The sequence below is a fragment of the Topomyia yanbarensis genome, chromosome 3 (assembly GCF_030247195.1).
Source record: "Topomyia yanbarensis strain Yona2022 chromosome 3, ASM3024719v1, whole genome shotgun sequence".
In the NCBI taxonomy this organism is placed as follows: Eukaryota; Metazoa; Arthropoda; class Insecta; order Diptera; family Culicidae; genus Topomyia; species Topomyia yanbarensis.
The window spans coordinates 259,438,146-259,444,145 of NC_080672.1; positions in this window are offsets into that span (position 1 = coordinate 259,438,146).

The window sequence follows — 6,000 nt, forward strand, 5'->3', positions numbered from 1 at the left end:
TCAGTGTAGGAGTCAATGAAGAATTTTTTCAATATTTTTATAATATGACTAATTTTGTGAAAACCACTCCTACAACATTTTTTGTAGGATTTGTCATTTTTAGACTACAGCTATTTGAAAAAAAATGGTAAAAAGAAGTTTGTCCCTTTTCAAAAGACAGTAGTGGCAAAGTGGCTTTTTGTGACAAAGTCTTCATGCACAGAAAGTTTCATTAAAATCTGAGAGGGTGCTGCCAACTCTGAATACGATTTGACGCAAAATTCGTCTCACAGAAAAAATTTTGTAACTTTTCAAAAATTAGATTAAAAATTCGGCAAAAAAACATGAAGACGCACAATAACTTAGCACATTATATCTCAATGACTTTTGAGAGATTGAAGGCTTTTTTACAGGTTTATGCTGTTTTAGCTGAAAACCTGGTCAAGTCTCCCCATGGTCCCCTACATCCAAACAACTTAAAATTATTTGGAGGTTATTTATAGGGTGATTATTTATAGGTACACAAAATGAAGTACAAAATATGTCCTGATATCCTTTTCCGTGTTATCGAAATAAATTTCGACTGGTATATTTAAACGGAGCATTACTATATTGAACAAAAAATAACATGCTGTAACTTTTGAAGCATATGAGAAAGATACTTAGTTTCTTCAGCAAAATTGTTCGCAAAAGAAAGAGATATGAATTTGCTAAAGACATCATCTCAACATAATCTCTTATAAGAAAATTGATGAAAATATCTCACTTATAGGGGGATTAATCTGTAAAAACACAATAGAAAGGGCATCACATCAAATAAATTCTCCGAAGATGCCATTGACCACAAGATATTGGAAAACGGTAATAATCCGTCGTGTAACCACCGGTTACGATAATTGTTTGATGGCTTTGCCAAAATAATAAGTACCGCTAGAATTTCTCATTCCCGTTCCCAATCCCTAACTCCTACTCTGCTCACAACTTAAAAATGTGTGGGTGATGACCTTCCAAGTCCAGGTTGTCATCTGAGACGGGTGGGTCACTCACGCAGAAGGGTTGCAGGCGCTTACCCAAGGTATCTCATCACAACGGCGTGAGCATAACGTCGCGCAACGTACCATCTATCGTTGTCGCAGCCGTTGGAAGGGCGGTCAAGGTTTTGACAATTTAGATGTCAGTTCGGATGATATCGCAAAAATTGAGGTTATCATCCGATCTGAGTCAGATTCAGCAACTACCAAGAATGTTCTTTCGGTTCCAACATTCGAGGAAGTCAGTAGTGCGCGCGGTTTTTCTCTATATTAAATGTAATTTTTCTTGTAAGTTTTGAGAGTGGTTTGTTGTGCTTATTATGTTTTTTTGTTCTAGATTAGATTAAAGCATAGTGAGATGAAAGTAAACGTAAAAGTTAGTATTAAAATGCAAATTAAAAAAGTTTTAGCACGGTTAGTAAAATAGTCAGCGTATTGTCCTAGTAGTTAAAATAAATTGTATATTTTTAACAGAAGAAGAACTTGAAAATCACGAAACAAATACGAGTTAAAATCAAGTCAAAAAGGTAAAATTGATACATGAAACGGGTTAAAAGTTGATGTGGGCATGGGTTTAAAACACGTGAAATATCTGCTAATATGTGGTGGGCAGGTCCTCAACCGGCCTTTTTATTTCTGGAAGAATTCAATTGCAGGAGGCACACTACTGACATCAAACCACAAAACGAACCGATTCGGAAAACCAAGTCCCTGCGAAAGAACCCCAAACTATAGCTCGTTCGAAAGGTATAAACTGTCTGAAGATATATAAAGTGTTTATCTATATTGTCTATTTCGACAGTCAATTCCAAAAAACAGCAAAAATCGCCTTTTTCGCGCATTCAAACATTTATATCTTGGAAACTAATTATCAGAATCAAAAACAAATTAAAAGTGTTCTGTCGGAGTGTTAGGTCATTCATTTGAAATTGGTTTGGATAAGATTGGATCAGCCACTGCTGAGTAACACGAGTGAAAGTTTGTCCGTTACATACACACACAGACGCACACAGACATTGTCCCAAATCGTCGAGCTGAGCCGATTGGTATATAAGACTCAGCCCTCATGATCTTGTAAAAACTCTTGAAAGTTTGAGCGAATTCTATACATTTCTTTTATAAGAAATGTAAAACGTTTAAATTATCCCGATGTTTTGCCAGGCCCGGAAATTAATGTCAAATCCGGAGTACCGGAGGTCGCTCACAAAAACCAGAGTCTACAGATGGCAACCCTATCCACTTTGAATCCGAACACACAAAACCAGGTATTTCTCGACATTTATTTGACGTAAGAGAAATGAATTTAGTCGCAATGAAGGTATTTTATTGTACTTTCGTAAAAAATCAACGCCGTTCAAATGAACTTGCGAACACTCCTTGGAATTCCTGCCTTCATCTGCCACACACTGTACAGGTCAACCGCAACCGCCAGCTTTTTCAATATCGAGCCATCTTTACTGCGTCCTGAGCTATATTTCCAATTTGTTTATTTCTACGCTGAGTCATTGCTCAACACCTGATGATTGGGTAGAATACTGATTGATAGCTTTGTCGACGAAATCCACCTAATTGGACCTGCGGACTCTTGCTGATGAAAAACTTGTTTTTTTTTGTATTAAAAATATACTTTCAGGTAAGCAAATTGTGCTAATGGGTTAATGAAACTCGATGATATGCGCATTAGTTATCCTAATCAAATTCATCGTGAGCCCTTCGCTAGACTTCTGGGTGTGTCTTATTTTCATGTTTTGTATAAATGATCGTTTGAATTACAAAACGGCTTACTAGAAGATGAACCCTCATTAGATCACGGAAATCACTAGCGCAAACAGCCGAAAAAGCCATTTTGACCCCATAATAGTGTTACTTTCCTAGACACTTATAACTGGGAATGAACCTATCTACCAACGAAAATTAACATTCCATTATTTTGAATAATAATATTACGCCAAGAACACAAATTGTTCCTGGATTATTTCGTTGTATGGCATTTGTCTAATAAAAAATCAGCCGAAAGTGCTATTATTTTACGATGCTAAACATTTGCAATAATCACGATCAAATTCGTTCTCGAACCTGCAAACCAACCCAGTTCTTATAAGTACTGCTAGGGCTCATCTCATAATATGTAGCCCAACGAGCATTCCACAATATTTGGAAAAATAAACCATATTTCCTATTCACCAATAACTAAACACTTACATTATAAAAATATTTCCTTTTGACATGTTTTGAATGTTTCAAATAGAAGATATTTTGCTTCGTTCCACAATGCTCCAATTAACGAATGTAACTAATCAATCATGTTCAACTTAAGATTGTGTCTTTCTTTATTCACTATTATCCTTCCACTCACAGAAACCATGCAACATAGATTCACTACTTATTAAGGCAATTAAATATCGCTGGATTGGTCACAGTTCTGAAGCACAGCTCTCACACATGATTTACCACCGACCATTTACCAGAGATCATCTAACCCGCGAGAGTTCACCATCGAGGTACAGTCCACGAGGGCTTCAACGTATCGTGATAATTACGGCCTATAAAAGGATAGCACTAATAAATCTTCGCAAAAAAATAAAATGGCGCCACATTATCACTAAAGATTGAAAAATACGCGGAGAACAACCGGACTAAAATCGCCCCGAACACGAAGGAAGAAAGCCAACATCTTGAGCTGCCGAGACACACATAAAAGATGACGGCTTTTGATCAACGTTAAAAAAGTGAGATTTTTTTCCGTCCCGCTACGGTCGGCAGCCATGGCACGTCCGAAGATACGGGATGCTCGCAACCGAGATACAAATACGCGAGCAATTGAAAGAACCATCGAACGGCATCGAAGGAAGGGGAAATCCCGTGACCATCCCCCTAGAGCTCCGCCATGGATTACAGCTGGGTTATGCACGGCATTGGAAGCTGCCAGGGTAGGAAAAAGACATTTTCTTTAGCCATGGAATTCTCCACAGGACTCTGTGAAGTCGCATGGTGCTGCGCATGCATTTTCTTTGCCATGCAATCGATAAACGCTACCAAGTGGAAGTGAGAGTGTGTGCTCACACTCTGGTTCCCCTTCTTCGTACATTATGACATACACTGACCCCGCCCAATGATTGAGCTACGGCTGCACAACTACATGGATACTAAAACTCATCGCATGTTCTATGTTATTTTACGCAGTGAAAACCACTCTTCTACAATATTACCGATCTAGTCAGTCTACAGTTTGCAGCAACTGGTGTCAGAATGTGTTTTCCGGATTCAAAGGTTTCCTTTTAATTGGCGGTCTGTCAACATTCGCCAAACACCGTTTCACTAGAATAACGTACTACACATTCGAATAGTTGAGGTTGTAGGGCACGAAAGTGTTCGAGTAGGAATGTTTAAGACCAGCGGTTCTCAACCTTTTTCGTACCACAGACCCCTTAGAAATCATTCTAGGTTGCTGCGGACTCCCACGGCTAAACACTGATTTTGTATGCAATCAATATGTTATTAAAAGTTTATTGGGAAACAAGACTTGAAATTTCAATATGCATTCGGAAAATATTTTTTATCTTCCCCAGTAAGGATTTTGCGGCCCCCAGGGGTCCGCGGACCCCAGGTTGAGAATCACTGTTTAAGAGTATTTGTCGTGCGAATAAAGGGGCCTATTTTTTAAAAGTATCTCATATTTTTAACTTTTTACATTTCTTATAAAAGAAATGTATAGAATTCGCTCAAACTTTCCAGATTTTTTCCGAGGCCCGGAGGGCCGAGTCTTATATACCAATCGACTCAGCTCGACGATTTGGGACAATGTCTGTGTGTGTGTGTGTGTATGTAACGGACAAATTCTCATTCGTGTTTCTCAGCAATGGCTGAACCGATCTTATCCAAACCAATTTTAAATGAAAGAACTAAAAAACAGTATGAACGCTATTAATTTGTTTTTGATTCTGATGTTTAGTTTCCAAGATATGAATGTTTGAATGCGTAAAAATGGCGTTTTTTGCGGTTTTTTCAAATTATCTGCCGAAATTGACATTATAGATTAACAATTTATATGTTTTAGACAGCTTTAACAAATACCTTTCGAACAAGCTATAGATTGTTGAAATCGGACTATTATCAAAAGAGATATTTAACATTAAAGGCGGACGAAAGATTTTTATCATTTCCCATTGCCAGAAATATGACCAAAAACACGTAATCTATTATTAACGCCAAAACGGCTTATTTTAGGTCAATAGTATCTTCGGAGAATTTAATGGCGGCAATATGCTCTTTCTTTTGGTATTATGCTTTTGCTGATTAATCTCCCTATGAGTGAGATATTTTCACAAATTTTCTTGGAAGTGATTATATCGAAATGATGTCTTCAGCAAATTTGTAGCTCTTACTTTTGCGAATAACTTTACTAAAGACTTTAAATATTTATTTTGAATACTTTAAAAGTTATGGCTTGTTGTTTGTTGATTACTCTTTCTCGCCTATTTATTGTTCAATATAGTAATAATCCATTGAAATAATCTAAACATTATTTCGATTAAACGAATTTTGTATTTCATTTTACTATCTACAACCGCTAGAAATAATCACCGAACACTTCCAAGTTATCTGGAAGGAACTTGATAACTTATCAGTGCAAAAATGTTCATTTGTGCGAACCTTCTGACTGCAATTTTTCTAACTTATAACCATCGGATCGATCTGAAACATATCGGAAAATGGAAAGCGAAATAAATAACTCCAAGCAACGGCGTAGCCAAGAGAAGGTTTTGGGGTTTAACACCATACAACCCCCCCCCCCCCACCACACCAAAAAAATAAATTGGATTGAAGTTGAAAATTTATTGATGCAGACTGATTTAATTCAATATTACAATAACAATTATCTGATCCGTAGATTGATAACCTGTTGTTGTAAACATCATGAGGACTTTTGATAAATTGTCGGAATGGGATCCTTCCTGATATGTAACTGATCTATTGGTCTTGATTTCAC